Source organism: Sinocyclocheilus grahami, unplaced genomic scaffold (assembly GCF_001515645.1).
Source record: "Sinocyclocheilus grahami isolate Dianchi unplaced genomic scaffold, SAMN03320097.WGS_v1.1 scaffold245.1, whole genome shotgun sequence".
NCBI classification, from domain to species: domain Eukaryota; kingdom Metazoa; phylum Chordata; class Actinopteri; order Cypriniformes; family Cyprinidae; genus Sinocyclocheilus; species Sinocyclocheilus grahami.
The window spans coordinates 823,092-841,618 of record NW_015505424.1 but is presented as its reverse complement, the minus strand read 5'-3'; the positions used below and the strand labels follow the sequence as shown (position 1 = coordinate 841,618).

The following is an 18,527-nucleotide window of genomic DNA, read 5'->3' as shown; positions in this document are numbered from 1 at the left end:
CTTGTGCTTGCAGGTTCATTCAGACAGTCACCATTTGTGGCACCAAATGCATTGAAAGTCAGATCAGCTGGAATTTTGTAAAGAGGGTGCAGCCTGAATACCATCCTGCTGCTTTACATCGGAGAGCTTGTCAACTTTGACTGTCAAAATTACTGAAATTTAGCACAACACCACAAACTAATTTTTACTGTATTTTATTTACACTACCAGTCAACCAGTCAAAGATTTTTAATGTTTCTTAAAGAAGTCTCTTCTGCTCACCAAGCCTGCATTTATTTGATCCAAAGTACAGCAAAAACAGTACAATTTTGAAATATTTTTACAATTTAAAATAACTGTTTTGTATTTGAATATATTTTAAAATGTAATTTATTCCTGTGATCAAAGCTGAACTTTTAGTATCATTACTCCAGTCACATGATCCTTCAAAATCATTCTAATATTCTGATTTGCTGCTCAGAAAACTATTATTATTATTATTATTGTTGTTATTATTATGTTGAAAACAGCCGAGTATAATTTTTTCAGGTTTCTTTGATGAATAGAACGTTCAGAAGATCAGCATTTATCTGAAATAGAAATCGTTTGTAACATTCTAAATGTCTTTATCATCACTTTTGATCAATTTAAAGCATCCTTGCTAGATAAAAGTAATTTCTATAATTTATCCCCGCCCCCCCCAAAAAAAATATACTGACTCCAAGCTTTTGAATGGTATAGTGTATAATATTACAAAAGCTTTTTTATTTCAGATAAATGCTGATCTTCTGAACGTTCTATTCATCAAAGAATCCTGAAAAAATTTACTCAACTGTTTTAAATATTGATAATAATATAGAAAAATGTTTATCAGCAGGGGGGATGGTAAAAATAATGGTTTAAAGTGCAGTACTACAATTGGATTGTTTTTACAGGTAATTTTTTTTTAAACTAAATGAAAATAGACTCTAGAGTACTGATACTGTAAATGAAAATACGGTAATAATACTGTAAATAAAATACAGTAAAGACATTATTGTACCGTAAATGCAATTACAGAAATAATACTGTAAACATTTTTACAGTAATTTACTGGCATCCAGCTGCCAGTAAGTTACTGTAACATTTACAGCAACCTATTTACAGTGTAGATGTCTTAGATGGTGGGTATGGAGTTAAAACCCCAATCCTTCATATTAAATGTCTCAAACACATATGAACATACACACCAGAGCAAAAACAACCCAACAGCTTCAACATCTGAAACTGAGAGATCAGTCAAGCTATAAAGAACAAATATCTTTACCACATTCTAAAATTTCCCCTTATAAATCTGATCTCAATGTCACATTATACTGTACTCCAGTTCAGGTCTAAAGCCTTGATGACACAGCATTTGTCCTTGAGAACGTCCCTTCCTTATGATCCCCAGTCCTCTGCAGGAGAATCCCAAGAGAGCGAGAAAAACACTTGCCAGAGAGAGAGAGCGAGAAACAGAGCAAGAAAGAGAGTTACCAAGCGTCTAAGGAAGTTCCCTTATAATTCCAGTGTGTCCAATTGACACTTCCAGCATCCAATATAAGCACTAAATCAAGCATCTAGCAGAAACACAACACATATACAGCAACCACTGTGACAGGACACACCAAACCAGATCTCGGAGTACTTAATGGAAATCAACTGATGGATTGTTATAAATGTTCACTGTGGAAATTTCTGAAGACTATAATAATGTTTGGGAATGGTATTATCAAGTTTTCCCTAAAGTGTTTTTCGCACAACACAAGGTTGAAATTTACAACAAAGTGCATTGAAATTAAGGCAGACAGCAGGTATCCAGTTTCCCCCTTTCTTTGCTGTACCGCAGAGCTGTTTTAATGCACTCCATTGTCTGTGGTCTCTATCTGTGATCCTCTCTTATGGCAGCTGTACCAGCAAGCCGCAGCATATTGTTCGATGATGGGGAGGAGGGTGTCGTTCCCATTGCCCCTCCGGGGAAAACGTGGGAGCTGTCAGTGGGACCGAGCTCTGGAAACTCTCCAGGAAGCGACCGGCACCCATGCACGGATGGAGTAAACACCTATCCACTGACAGCTCGCGGCTGACTTTGCCCTTGCACACCTTACCGGGACCAGCTTCCTGTGATGGGTCCCTGACTCCAACCTCTGTGAGGTGTGACAGAGATCAGCGAGTAACGCAAGTTCAACTAAACTAACCGATAAAAACCGATACGCCGACTGGGACGAATGCTCTGAGCTCAGGACACTGCAGCAATTCCCAATCAAACATTAGTTAAACATCACTTTAGACACCAGTTTTCTTCAGACTCAACACACACAAGAGTTGTCCAAATCTGACAAGCGTATGAATCACACTGCAGTACTCCAGTTTTCAGCGAGGCCACTCTCGAATGGGCTTCCCTCTCCGCTGCAAGATTAAGTCATAAGCATCTAGTGCCCTGGACAGCCTTTCCAGCATCCAGTGCAGCATATCCCACCTTCCCATATCCGGATCCCCCTCCCAATTTTGCAGCACCTTTGAGAAAAAACATGTTGAAAAGCTACACACCTGACTGCAGTGATCTGCTCGGTCCTAATCCTCAATGAGTGTCTGGGCCATACACCAGTGAGGCACTTAGGGGTTAACGTTTCAGCGGCGTGCAAACGTCTCCTGCTTGAGCTCTTCCATCAGCCCGAGAAACTGCAGTCATCCCCCCTCTCCACTCGTTACTGCAGCACTATACACACACACACACTCCAGTGAATACACACGAACACCCCTCCCCTCCTTCTGTGCGCTCTCTCCGCCACTTTCTCTCTCCCACTGAGAAATCCCCCCTCCAAACACACACACACACACATTCCCTCTCTCTCCATTTTTCCTGCCCCCACCCTTCCCATTCCATCCTCTTCCTAAGCTGCCTGATTGGAGATGCTGCTCACACAGCTCTGCATACATCCCCATTTCTCTGTTCTCATGTCTCCGTCGATTGCGCTGTGGGGTAATCAGCTCGGGTCAATATGAAACACTTCCTCTGCTGTCTCTATCAAACTCTGTGAAGCCAAAATATCCTGTTGTTTTTGTTGAAATGCAGCCTGTGTGATTGTAAAATTCAACATTGAATACAATACAATACAGCTCTATAGACAGAAAAGGAAAATGGAGCGGTTGACTGAATTTTTAAAGAGAGGGGCTGCAGAGGTTCTGCTCGCAGTATGTTGCAGCAGAGAGAATGAACGACAAAGAGGAAACCCTTAAAGTGAGGGCAGAAGAATAGTGGTCAACTGATATGTAAGGGATAATTTAAATTCAGCCGGTCATTATGGCTATATAAATTGTACATTATTACAATTAATATAAGATATGCAGGAAATCGGTTGTCTGGGACAGTGGTCAGCTTTATACAGGTTAGTGTCATTATACAAACATACCTGACTAAAGAATGCCATGATTGACCAATTAGAACCAAACATTCTAGAAAGCCATGTAATAAGTCAACTGATTAGAACTCAACCGATGTATCAGTTTTACCGATTAATCGGCAATGATAGTTGTTATCGTTTTGAATTTAGTACATTTTTCTTTCTATCCATTTTCTCTCTCCTTTTCATAATTTATTCATTTTTTTAATGTCTTTTTATTAGATTTTCAAAATAACAACACAGAAATAAACCAGAACCAAACAAAACTACCTACAAATAATATGGATACTTACATAGTACTTACATAGTAATACCCTAGATATAATTACTTCACAGTAAGTACACAGTTCTATGGAGATATATCTTACTATCCAGTAAACTGGTCACAAATAGATTTTACAACTCTTAGCCAGGCCTGTACTGTTCTTGGTTTAGCTTTATTAAATATAGCTAAAGAGCATTCCATATTAACTATATGTTGCATATTCATTAACCACAGTATTTATTCCATATTTTTAATAAACTAAAAATCATCAGTAAGTCAGAAGTGATGAAGCATGGCTTTTTTTACTTTAATTTTATTTGATAATTACAAATCATTGTCATGGTTACCTTATTAATGCTAATTTTCAGCACTATTTTACATTAACTGGAAAGTTTTTCGTTCATGCTGATTTTAAAATCCGTTATTGGCTAGATATTCCAGTTGTAGTTATCGGTATTTTAAAACTGACACAAGGTAAAATGAGCACTACCATTCAGCCACATACATTGTGCTAACAAATGTCAGTACTTATTAAGTCATGTCTGTTATGAAACCATATGTGGGTTCAAAAAGAAAACAATTACAATTGAAAACATGATTTAAATTAACATACTATGCTGTAAAAATTGGCTTACAGGTGGTTTATAATGCAGCATGATTGTTTGTCATTTGGTCACATATTAAATGGACCAGCTGGTCTACCAGAGGATGAGATGTGGTTGAGCTGGTAGAACATTTGATCAAGCTGGTTAGAACTGGTAGATAATCTTTAGCCACCAGGCACCATGTTTCAAAACATAATACTTCTACATTAAGTTGGTATAACCTGTTTTTTTCAAGCTGAGCCCATGAATGAAGAAAATAGTCAAGGTCAACCAGGTCCACACTTATAAAATAGGAATTTAAACTAGTTAAACGTGGGTTAAATGACACAGGCACAATGATCAGTCGATACCAAATATTGATTACATAAAGACCAAATGCTGACTGCAAAAATACCAAATACTAGGTTAAACATTCGTAATGATAGACACACTTAACCTATAATTCAACATAAGGATCATGTATCATTTTTCCTGCATTAAACAGTTTTGTCAACCTCAAATCAATGCAAAGCATTTTTTCTGCAACTAATGGAAGTACTGAAGTGCTCAAACCCCTCTCATTATTTGGGACTGAAAATAAAACGATAGCCGTGAGGTAAATGTAATGACTGAAATATGTACTCTAGACAATTCCAGCGTTTAACCGGTGTTTCCTAGTGTTCAGTGACTAATGTGAGAGTTAATGCACACCAGACTAACACAGTAGCAGTGGGATAGCGCTCATACAGCGTATTCACAGTTTGATCTGCCTGTACTCTGTGTTGGTCCACTGTGATTTCAGTCTCGGGCCCCCCGGATACAGACAGTTGGAGACTCACAAGGCTTTTATTACATGTCACAAAAAATTACCCATCACCCTTAAGTGTGGCTGCCTCCTTCATAGCTGATGAAAATTAAATCAATAACGTCTCAATCACTCTAAGCGGGAGAGAAAAGGATGGCCTTTTCCATTCCTCCACCTCGTCCTCAATGAGAGCCGGATCGTTTGGCCCTTACATGCTGTCAATATCTGCCGCAAACACTAACTACATGCTTAGTACAAGATTACTCACATTAACGGGGAGAACTGGATTCTTTTGGAGGGAAAATCTTGGAATGGTTTAAAAAATAAATCAACGCGTAAATCAAACAAGCTCGTTCATGAAGCAATGACACTTACATGTGCTCAAGAGTATCAATACATGGGCTGAGGTACCTGCTACACTGAAGAAAATTGAAAGACTACCTCAGAATATACAGACGTAAGTTAGCACTTGAGCATTACATGTTCTTTTTGCCTTTAAAAGACTTCAAATCAGCCTTTGTAGAAGCTACAGGGTGCAGCAAGCAGATGAAAGTGATCTCAGTAAGATGCTTTTTAGTAGGAACTAGCCATTCCGTGACCACAGAGTATTGACTGATTCTGGATCTATTACACTCACAGGTGACCTCAGCTTGGACCCCGAATGACTTCTGTCCTGAGGCGTAGCTCTGAGACAGGATGGAGCTTGTTCTGTTTACTCACAATAACAATAGACCAGCCTTGACAGAAACAGGGTGAAAACCTCTCATCTTTAACATGATTTTCCATTCATATCATGATCTAGATCAGGGTTTCCGAAATGGGGATTTGTGAGGCGACTGCAGGGGCTTTGAGAGTTGATAAAAAGCTAATGATTAAATCAACTGTAAAATTAAAATAAATAAACATGGCTGCACATTTAATCAAAATATATCTGAAATCGCTATATAGCTTAGTGCAATTATCAAATTTGAGGCATTTCTGTGGATAGTTTACAAAAGTTTACAGCATATCACCAGTATTTTGCCAAAATAAAAGCTAGAGGATATGAATGTTTAAAAGGTGAAGAATTTAAGACATACATTTTAATATTGTAACTTGAAGTGTAAAATAAAACAATTATCATAATTTTCAAACGTTATTTTTTACAGGCCATTAAAACAATTATATATATATATATATATATACACACACATTATCTCACAGAAGTGAGTACACCCCTCACATTTTTGTAAATATTTTATTATATCTTTTCATGTGACAACACTGAAGAAATGACACTTTGCTACAATGTAAAGTAGTGAGTGTACAGCTTGTATAACAGTGTAAATTTGCTGTCCCCTCAAAATAACTCAACACACAGCCATTAATGTCTAAACCACTGGCCACAAAAGTGAGTACACCCCTAAGTGAAACTGTCCAAATTGGGCCCGAAGTGTCAATATTTTGTGCGCCCACCATTATTTTCCAGCAGTGCCTTAACCCTCTTGGGCATGGAGTTCACCAGAGCTTCACAGGTTGCCACTGGAGTCCTCTTCCACTCGTCCATGACGACATCACGGAGCTGGTGGATGTTAGAGACCTTGCGCTCCTCCACCTTCCGTTTGAGGATGCCCATGCTTGGCCAATCCATCACCTTTACCCTCAGTTTCTTTAGCAAGGCAGTGGTCGTCTTGGAGGCGTGTTTGGGGTCGTTATCATGTTGGAATACTGCCCTGCGGCCCAGTCTCCGAAGGAAGGGGATCATGCTATGCTTCAGTATATCACAGTCAGTGGCGTAACTTTGCTTTGAAAAGTAGTGGGGACTCCGCGCAACTCGTTTTGCTAGTTTTTTATTTAATAAGCTAATTTACTTGGGTACTGGGTTTAGAGTTGGACAAACTTAATTTTTGCTTTTAAAAAATACATCGATGTACCAGGGGCGGCTCCAGAGAATTTTGATCACAGGTGCTGAGGGGGTGCTAGATCACTGACAGAGGGAGCTGGGCTGGGGTCGTTATCATGTTGGAATACTGCCCTGCGGCCCAGTCTCCGAAGGAAGGGGATCATGCTCTGCTTCAGTATATCACAGTCAGTGGCGTAACTTTGCTTTGAAAAGTAGTGGGGACACCGCGCAACTCGTTTTGCTAGTTTTTTATTTAATAAGCTAATTTACTTGGGTACTGGGTTTAGAGTTGGACAAACTTAATTTTTGCTTTTAAAAAATACATCGATGTACCAGGGGCGGCTCCAGAGAATTTTGATCACAGGTGCTGAGGGGGTGCTAGATCACTGACAGAGGGAGCTGGGCAATTCAGGGCTCCAGACTCATTCTTCCCACTGCTAGCTCTTTTGCGATTAACTTTCTCAGTTGGATGCAGGAGCACGATTTTTCTTTTTTTCTTCTTGCGCTACAACATGCTATTAATCAATGCTTGCTGATGAACTTTTATCGTAGTTTGTAGTTATATGGAAATGAAAGTAGTTAACATTCAACCCGTTCTTTTTCATCAGTAGTATTATTTGTGATTTGAATTTTGTGAACGGGAGTTCCTCTTTTGCCATGTTATAAGCTGGGCTTCGGATGCTTTCACTTTCGATTTCACAATCTTGTCAGGTTTTACAATAAATGACGAGTCAGCGTCGGCATTCGGCAACCTCATCTTTGCACCCGACACTGACTCACAAAGCACTAGTTTATTAATAAATAATTAAAATGTCTTCTTTTACACCGACACGTTCATAATCACTTTGCCGGTGCTTTGAGGCAATTGCTTTATGCGCGAGCTTGAGTGCGGAATAGGCTCTAGCCTAATACGTCTGCCTATAGCCTATATTGAAGTATGGTTAATATATTATTATATTAATCAATTTAATATAACGTGTGACTAGTTGACTAGAAAAATCTTTAGTAGAGGGCAGGCCTACTTAGCACAAGGAAGCTCTCCATTTTTAAAATAAAATGCTATAGCCTAATGACATTACAAAAAGTGCGACAGCTGCAAATCACATCGTTATTGCACTGCACGAGTTATGCATGCGTAAGGAGTCAAATGTACCCCTTCAACCTCTGCAGCAATGCTGGCAGCACTCATACGTCTATTTCCCAAACTCAACCTCTGGATATGACGCTGAGCACGTGCCCTCAACTTCTTTGGTCGACTATGGCAAGGCCTGTTGTGAGTGGAACCTGTCCTGTTAAACTGCTGTATGGTCTTGGCCACCGTGCTGCAGCTCAGTTTCAGGGTCTTGGCAATCTTCTTATAGCCACGCCATCTTTATGTAGAGCAACAATTCTTTTTTGCAGATCCTCAGAGAGTTCTTTGCCATGAGGTGCCATGTTGAACTTCCAGTGACCAGTATGAGAGAGGGAGAGCGATAACACCAAATTTAACACACCCTGCTCCCCATTCACACCTGAGATCCTGTAACACTAATGAGTCACATGACACCGGGGAGAGAAAATGGCTAATTGGGCCCAATTTGGACATTTTCACTTAGGGGTGTACTCACTTTTGTGGCCAGCGGTTTAGACATTAATGGCTGTGTGTTGAGTTATTTTGAGGGGACAGCAAATTTACACTGTTATACAAGCTGTACACTCACTACTTTACATTGTAGCAAAGTGTCATTTCTTCAGTGTTGTCACATGAAAAGATATAAAATATTTACAAAAATGTGAGGGGTGCACTCACTTCTGTGAGATAATGTATATATATATATATATATATATATATATATAACCACCAGGGGGCATCTGCAATTTGTGTAGGTTGCATAGCATATAGGGAGGGCCTGTGCTGTCTAGGGGACAGTTTGGGAACCAAACTAAAACAAACTGGACAGCTCTCATGTTCATCCTCACCCTCCCTGGCTCCTGAAAGCTTACGTTAAAAGATTCACGATGAATCCCCTCCATATTTAAGCAGATACAGCCATTGGAATGGTTGAAATTTAAAATAAGCAAGGATAATTTTCTGCTCTAGATGTTTTTGTTCAAACCAGGAGGCAATTAAATACATTTCACGAGAGTCGTAGTTACAGATCTCTAATCTCATCTAATAAATCTTAATAGCGCCACTGTATTTGCAGTTTAATGCGGCCATAGCCAGAGGCCTTTGTGACTCATAACCTAATAAAACTACTGTGGAGAATTAAAAATGATTACATAAGCATTCTGCTTCATCAGTAATAAGATTCAGAAACCCAACGGTAGTAACCTAAAAACAATACTCGCTCATTTTGCTTAGTAAAACGCTTTCGTAAGTGTTTCCCCAGTCACTCTTGTCTGTGTCTGCCCTCTTCAGTGTGGTGTAGTGTTTCAGCTCTGGAGCTGGTGTGAGTGCTGAGGGAATACCTCCAGATCCTGCATCCTGCAAACAGCTTGTAGCGGGAGCAGGGAGGGGCGGCTCTGGCACGGGCAGGACGTTCTTGGCCACTATAAACCAAGCCCTCTCACTGGGCTTGTCTTGTTTATAATAAACACACTGAGATATTATGCAAACTGACGTGCATTTTAAAGATAATGAGTGTCATTTTAGTGATATAAGATGGCAAAAGTACACACATCCTTCACTCAAGTAGAAGTACTGTACAGATACTCATGTTTGAAAAGCTGAAGTACTGACTACACTTGTTTTACTCAAGTTAAAGTAAAGAAGTATGGGCTCTGACATGTAAAAAAGTAGCCATTACTACTACCTGTTTTAGTGTCACACTGGTAATTATACCTCACTGCATATTAAAATAAAATAAATCACAATGAAAATTTTGTTAGCTAATGAATTATCCAGGCTGAACAACTGCCATGTAGAACACAAGCAGAGAAAATGGTTCTTCTATGGCATCGCTTGAAGAACCTTTTGAAGCACCTTTATTTTTAAGAGTGTATGTCTGTGGTGCCTGATAGCCAGGAAATAATAGACCAGTGGGTGGTCGTGTTTTCTGTAGAAGGAACTAGAGATTTTGACACAAACTCATAAATCTTGGTAAAATATTTGTGTTTTGTACGCAATTTTTTTTTAAAACTGCGTTGGCTCTCCACTCAAGCAAAACCACTGCTACAGTATATAAAAAGCTAAGTATATAAATAAAACCATTCGGTTTAGTAACAGTCACATTGCTGTAGGACTAATAAACACATTGCAGATTCTCTAAGGGAAAAGAAAAATACATTTAGAGGTTGTTGAAGTGCAGCTCTGCTCAATGTCTCTGGGACAGTCCCAATCCCCATAATAACCATGACTACTATCTCCAAATGTGGAAAAAGTCAGAGATAAACTGGTTTAATCTCTCTCTCTCCGCAAGATTTCCTTCTCTCCATATACACACACACATTTTCTTTACCGCTCAAAAGCGTTTTTCAGACTATTTCTTGAAATTAGTGCTAATGTGAGAGCACATTAAAAGATTTGCTCATCCATGACTAGCGCATCCCCTGAGAAACTACACAAATCTTTCATTTCATTACTTCATTTCTACTTCCTCACTCTTTCGATCCAATCCCAAAAAACTGTGGCCAGCCACACACACATAAAAAATGGTATTATTCTGACATAGCCGAATCCATACGAATTACACCTACGCTGTCTTGTTAGCTCTTCCTGTAGGATTCACAGACAGACAGGAAGCATCATTTGTCAATGAACTTCTTGGAGAAATCCGAAAGAAGACTTGTAAATAAAATTGCAAATAAAAACACACAGACCCAAACAGAAACGCTCTGAGGCAGAAGCTTGCAGCCCCTTGATAATATTACGGTTGTTAGCCCTCCCAAACCATGAAAAAACAAACCTAATGTGGCAGATCTGAGACAATCACTTTAAGGAGAATTGCCTCTCCTCTTGAAGGAGGTAATTGGATCTTTCTCCTACTTGTTTGTTTCCCAAGAGGACAAAATGGTACACAGGAAGACAAAGCAGCACCAATGGTTGTGAATCTCTGGTTAATTGTTTTATTCATGTCCAGGCTGAAAGCACTAAGCGCTTCTGTCCACTCTGATGATTAAATTTCAGGTATGGGAACACATAAAAGATGAGAGAATAGAGGACAAAATTACATGCCGCTTCCACTGTAGCGTAAAGTGCAAAATAGTTCAAAGCAAAGCACTCTTACAAGGAACAAAGTAGCCAAATCTTGCTATAAATGTGGTATAACTGTATAAAGATAATGTGCTCTTCTCCATGATAATTTGGTTAACTAAAGATACAAAATCTGCTCAGCAGGGGTGTCCGGACCTGCTCCTGGAGGACCAATGTCCTGCAGAGTTGAGCTCCAATCTGTCTAAACACACCTGCATGAAAGTTTCTAGTAATCCTGAAGACTTTGATTAGCTGGTCCAGGTGTGTTTCATTAGGATAAGCGATAAACTCTGGAGGATAGTGACCTTCCAGGAGCAGGATTGGACACCACTGGTCTACTGGGTTTGTAATATGTTTGAACAAGTAATGTATAAAATGTAAAAAAATATCAACCAAGGGCTGTAAATAACTACATATACACTTTCAGGGGGAAAATGGTACAAAATCTGTCACTGGGGTGGCACCCTTTCAAAAGGTACACCTTTGTACTTTATTTAGCCCTTAATACACCATTTGAAAGGGTACTGACCTACTGACCATTCTTTTCCGAGAGTGTACCTATGACACAAAGGAATACGAGGGATATTTCAGCTGTTTTCGCACATATTATGAAAGTCAATGGGATCATATTTCAAACTATTTCAAGCAAATTTCAAAAGGTACACTCTCTGAAAAAGGTACAAAAATGTACACATTAGTACCTAAAAGGTAAAAAGTATAAATTTGAAAAGAGTGAAGTGTGAAAGGTTGTGATTCGACTGGTATACTGTACATCAAATTTTGGAATACACAACACAAACAACTTTTGTCAATTTGCTGTTTGAAATTACAGTCTGGAAAAGCTGACGTTAGTTGCCGAAATCTCCATATTTTGGGCAGTTGAAGTTGACAGCTTTCACAGAAAATCTTTATGATGGAGACAGGCACCATTTTTTTTAGCTTCAGACTTTGATTCCATCTAATCGAAGGAGCCGAGTTTAGAACACATTGTTTTTATTTTGAGTTTGATTTTGTTGTGTTCGTGACAACTTCATTCATTTAGTGCCGCGGTTCCTAATCCTGGTCCTTGCGAATCTGTTCAGATTTTAAAACTCGAGTAGATTTTTGAAGTTAAGTAAGTTTTCTGAAATGACAAAAGCATTTTATATGATGAAGAGAGTTTGGAATGACATGAGGGTGAGTAAATTAAAAAAAAATTTGAGTGAACTTTTTAAGTAGGGGTGGCCAACTTTGATCCTGGAGAGCTGCAGTTCTGCAGAGTTTTGCTCCAATCAAACACACCTGAACAAACCTTCTAACCTGAACAAGTTTTATCAAGGTTGGAGCAAAACTCTGCAGGGATGTGGCTCTCCAGGACCGAAGTTGGCCACCCCTGTCTTTAAGGATTCATGTAAAATTGACAGCACTTACTGATGGGTCCACTAGGTGGAAATACTCACAGCTGTACTCCTGATTTTAAGAACTATTCTAAGATGAAGATTGAAAAGGGCAATAAAAACAATACATTAAATATGAAAATAAAAACAAATATATGGATGTGCAAGAAAGTCAGATTAGGGCTGCACGATTAATCGAATGCGATTGTCATGCGTATTTTGATAGTAATGCCGGTTCTGTAATCAGCAGGAATTCATCATCACGTGCTTTCAGATGGATCAGAATTTACTACACATAGCTGTAGTTCACTGAGAAGTTACGCAAAAAAATCGCAGATGATTTTATTGCGCGATTATGAAATCAAAGAAATCGTTCGCGATAATGAGAGCTGTTTGCATAACTTCTCGGTGAACTATGGCTCTGTGAAGTGATCAATGAAAGGAGTTGCATCTTCTGTTTATTCAGCTGCAGCGATAAGCATTTTCTGGGTTTCTTCTGTGAGGCGTATTTGGAGTTTCAGCACGAGAGCGCCCTCTGGCCTTTGGATGGAGATTTACTGCTGATCACAGAACCGTGCTTCACTGAAAGATACGCATGACAATTGCAGCTTCTGTTGAATCGCGATCTCGATTCCATTTCGATTTATTGTGCAGCCCTAAGTCAGGTAGTCAAGTTAAGACACGCATCTGATCAACTCACGTTCGAAAAAGTGTAAAGATAACAACTCCATACTGCCCTCTGCAGGTTGCAAAGCTGTCGGCAAACTTACCATGACAGGCTCACGGTTAATGGAGTACAATGGAGATGTAACAGCAGAAAGTCAAGCATTCCCTCACAGCATGTCCATGCCACCGAGAACATGGCTGAATCGCCATTTAATTATTCCTGTTTGATTTGCCAGGTCTCAGTTCAGCCTCCACCATCACACAAGGACCACAAGACCCTCACACAAACCCCTCCTGCAAACGCTTTCCACACATTGTGCAGAAATGTTCCGTGGAAGGAGATTGGGAGTTAGGCTTTCATTTACTCCCAAGCAGAGCCAACACCAAAGCAGCCCTCTGGAGCTACACACAATCACGGAGAGCAGGTGTGATCAGCTCAATGTAATATCTCAGCTGTGTAAGAGTAACCAAACTGAAGTATAAAGTACATAAATACTCAAATGCAGCTAGAAACGCTGCCGGGCTCCTTATAGCTTGACTTTGAGGTTTCCAGCTATCAGAAAACAGAGCACTCTTTGAAAATGGATGTTTATTGCATATGCCATGCTACTCGACATACACTGCTATTAAGATTTTTAGGTCTGTTTCACAACAAATACTCGTCTTGGCTTTCAAATGGTCATACATGTTCAAACACAATGTCTGCTAAAGAGAGACAAGCCCTGATTTTCTTCATTGAGTAAATGTGGCACAAGATGGCAGAGTTTTGTTTGCCGTGGCAGATTGCTGACAGTTGGGTGTCTGTCACAGTCAGCATAGAGGTTATGTAATGAGTTTGGCTTTTGTCTCTAAACTGCTGATACTACATGTAGAGCTGTGCTCGGTTAAAAAGAGCTGCCTTTTTGCATTCAGTACGTTCAAAGAAGTGCAGAATGCCTAAGTGAACAGTTGGCAGATAGAGTGTTTTCATACAGCAACTAGGACTCATTCTTTCTTCTGGCCTATTTTTATTTTCTGTCTCACGACGCACAGCAACATGCAGTCTTGTATAACGCCGCAGCAAAATATATGAAAGGTTTTTTTTTTTAAAAAGGGTTTTGTTTCGTTAAAAATATTTCAAAAGGTTAGTCAGAATGCACTAAATAGACTTGTGAACAGTGACAATTTTCTGAAAGTTGTGTTCTTTTCACTGTTTTATTGTAGTTTTTTTTCATATTATGTATATAGATAGATAGACATAAATATAGAAAAATATGAAGCAGCACAAATGTTTTCTGAAGGATCATGTGAAACTGAAGACTGGAGTAATGATGCTGAAAATTCAGTTTTGTCATCACAGAAATAAATTATATTTTACCGCAGCAAAATATTTGAAAGGTTTTTTTTTAAAAAAGGGTTTTGTTTCGTTAAAAATATTTCAAAAGGTTAGTCAGAATGCACTAAATAGACTTGTGAACAGTGACAATTTTCTGAAAGTTGTGTTCTTTTCACTGTTTTATTGTAGTTTTTTTTCATATTATGTATATAGATAGATAGACATAAATATAGAAAAATATGAAGCAGCACAAATGTTTTCTGAAGGATCATGTGAAACTGAAGACTGGAGTAATGATGCTGAAAATTCAGTTTTGTCATCACAGAAATAAATTATATTTTACAATATATTAGAAATATAACAATAACAGAAATAACTGTTATATAACAGACATTTTGTAATGATTGTAAGTTTGCCCACTTACAAAGAAATGAAGGGTCTGTAATTTTTAGAGACAGAATACCAACCAAAAAATCCAGAAAAACACATTATATAAAGGTTAGGAATTGATTTGCATTTCAGTGAGTGAAATAAGTATTTGATCCCCTACCAACCAGCAAGAATGCTGGCTCCCACAGTCTGGTTATGTGCTCATGTGGATCACAGATTAGTCCTGCCACTTTAAGAAGTTACTCCTAATGTCAGCTTGTGTATAAGACACCTGTCCACACAATCTGTATATTCCATTCCAACCTCTCCCACCACCATGGCCAAGACCAAAGAGCTGTCAAAGGATGTCAGAGACAAGATTGTAGATCTGCACAAGACTGGAATGAGCTACAAGACCATCTGCAAGAAGCTTGGTGAGAAGGAGACAACTGTTGGTGCGATTATTTGGAAATGGAAGAAATACAAAACAACCATCAATCTTGGTCTGGAGCTCCGTGCAAGATCTTTCCTCATGGGGTAAGGATGATCATGAGAAAGGTGAGGGATCAGCCCAGAACTACACGGGAGGAGCTTGTTAATGATCTTAAGGCAGTTGGGACCACAGTCACCAAGCAAACCACACTACGCCGCAATGGACTGAAATCCTGCAGCGCCCGCAAGGTCCCCCTGCTCAAGAAGGCACATGTACAGGCCTGTTTAAAGTTTGCCAAAGAACATCTAAATGATTCAGAGAAGGCTTGGGAGAAAGTGCTGTGGTCAGATGAGACCAAAATTGAGCTCTTTGGCATTAACTCTACTCGCCGTGTTTGGAGGGAGAAAAATGCTGACTAGGACCCCAAGAACACCATCCCTACAGTCAAGCACGAAGATGGAAACATTATGCTTTGGGGCTGTTTTTCTGATAAGGGTACAGGATGACTTCACCGCATTGAGGGGCACATAGATGGGGCCATGTACTGTAAAATCTTGGATGAGAACCTCCTTCCCTCAGCCAAAACACTGAAGATGGGTCATGGATGGGTCTTCCAGAATGACATTGACCCAAAACATACCACCAAGGCAACAAAGTAGTTGCTCAAGAAGAAGCACGTTAAGGTCACAGAGTGACCTAGCCAGTCTCCAGACCTCAATCCTATAGAAAATCTGTGGAGGGAGCTGAAACTTCGAGTTGCCAAACAACAGCCAAGAAGCCTTAAGGATTTAGGGAGAATCTGTAAAGAGGAGTGGACCAAAATATCTCCTGAGATATGCGCAAACCTGGTGACCAACTACAAGAAACGTCTTACCTTTGTGCTTGCCAGCAAGGGTTCCTTCACCAAGTACTAAGCCATGTTTTGCTTGGGGATCAAATACTTATTTCCCTCACTGAAATGCAAATCAATTTCTAACCTCTAGCCCTATATAATGTGTTTTTTCCCCTGGATTTTTTGGTTGGTATTCTGTCTCTATACATTAAAATAAACCTACCATAAAAATTACAGACCCTTAATTTCTTTGTAAGTGCAAGCTTACCAACTCAACAGGGGATCAAATAAATATTTTCCCCACTGTGTGTGTGTATATATATATATATATATATATATATATATATATATATAAAATATAAAATATGCATAGTGCATATAATATATATTAGAGGTTCAAAGTTTTTTAAGATTTGTAAAGCATGTTAGTTGTAACTGTTGTTGTTCCTGATTTTTTTGTAAACTGAATTAAGATGACACTGACAGACAGTGGCAAGACAGAGTGGACACTAAGCCAGTAGACTAAGCAACAGTTGGAAAGTAATTGACTTGAGGAGAATGTCACCTTCCTGGCACAATGCCATGGCAAAAAAAATATAATAAAAAGCAGCTAAGGCCACACGTAGTAGCAATCACAAAAATATCAGTCTAGAAGACTTTCAGCATTTCCTGGAGCTGAGAGCACATTCAGCAGTGAGTGAAAGTCAGCATGAAATGAACAGAAAACCTCAGTCATCACTGAACTCACAAACAGTATCAGAGAAGACCAAAGTATATATGTTTCACCAGGATCATATCTGTTCACCTGTAGCCTATACCTGTGAAACCTCCAGTTCATCTGCAGACCTTTATAAATATTCATTGAGTGGTATGGCTAAATCAACAAGAGCGAGCTGTTGAGAAGGGAGACAGGAGCCAACTGACATGCACATTTAATGTCAGAATGTCTAGATAAATCTGCAAAGAAGACAAGTTATGGGCCTGGATGGGGTGAAGTACTGTGATAAAAATGACAAATATGCAAACTACACAAGTCTGTACAGTCTCACATTGAGACTGACCCACCAGAGTTCCTATTTTACATGATATTAAAGGCTGGGTAACCTTTAAAGATATAGTGACTGATTATATTGCTTGCAATTGCTCACTGTAGCAGCCTGACAGTTGAGTTATACAATACATGTACTATTTTCATAATCCGAAAATTCAGCCATCATTACGGTTTCAAGCACCCACCAGAGTTCATATTTTACACGATATTAAAGGCTGGGTAACCTAACCTTTAACAATATAGTGACTGATTATTGCTTGCAATTGCTCACTGTAGCAGCCTGACAGTTGAGTTATACAATACATGTACTATTTTCAGAATCCGAAAATTCAGTCATCATTACAGTTTCAATCACCCACATTCAGATTTCATTTATTGCACACCATTTGTTGGAATACTTTTCTCACATTGACCACAAAATTAATCAGGTGTGGTAGAATAAAGCGCTGTTTTTCTGAGACTTCACAAGCAAATGTCTTGCCTATTGCAGAGTCACTCTTACTGCAGGAGTTCTAGTGGATGTTGTGCATCGTTACTTACAACGTGTTTCCTGCTGCTCGAATATACCGCACTGTTTCATAAGAAATAATAAATCACCCGAAGTGTGAGCTTGAAGTCTGGATTTATGGTAAAGTGATAAAAGATTATGTGCCGCGAAACAACGGCAAAACAAGAAAACAAAGCAAGCAAAACAAACACAAACAAATACAGCGTGACTATATTTAAGTCCGATACATGAACAATTGACTCTTATGAGCCGGTTCTTTTGAGTCAATCAACAACATACCGCGCAATCGGTGTCGACTCACAAACAAATGACTCGGAGCTGGTTCTTTTAAGTGAATCAAAAGCGAAGACAAATTCATGAACAAATGCCTCTGAGCTGGTTAGTGAATCAAAATAGTGCAACAAGCGAAGATCGATTCATTGACAAATGACTACGGGTGCATCTCAATAAATTAGAATGTCATGGAAAAGTTCATTTATTTCAATAATTCAACTCAAATTGTGAAACTTGTGTATTAAATAAATTCAATGCACACAGACTGAAGTAGTTTAAGTCTTTGGTTATTTTAATTGTGATGATTTTGGCTCACATTTAACAAAAACCCACCAATTCATCTCAACAAATTAGAATATGGTGACATGCCAATCAGCTAATCAACTCAAAACACGTGCAAAAGTTTCCTGAGCCTTCAAAATGGTCTCTCAGTTTGGTTTCACTAGGCTACACAATCATGGGGAAGACTGCTGATCTGACAGTTGTCCAGAAGACAATCACTGACACCCTTCACAAGGAGGGTAAGCCACAAACATTCATTGCCAAAGAAGCTGGCTGTTCACAGAGTGCTGTATCCAAGCATGTTAACAGAA

General features: G+C 39.1%; 1 protein-coding gene across 4 annotated transcripts in view; it reads right to left on the bottom strand.

Moving 5' to 3' along the window:
• LOC107598127 (synaptotagmin-2-like) overlaps positions 1–18,527 on the bottom strand; it is a 106,019-nt gene that overhangs the window by 41,187 nt on the left and 46,305 nt on the right. For 2 of the 4 annotated variants that reach the window (XM_016289396.1, XM_016289399.1), the window contains exon 1: positions 2,548–2,714. The exons of 1 other annotated variant lie outside the window; for it this stretch is intronic. The gene's annotated coding sequence lies outside the window, so the exon portion shown is untranslated. Of the gene's footprint in view, positions 1–2,547; positions 2,715–17,693; positions 17,775–18,527 lie in introns of those variants that run through there. One more of the 4 variants, XM_016289398.1, reaches the window with a different exon arrangement.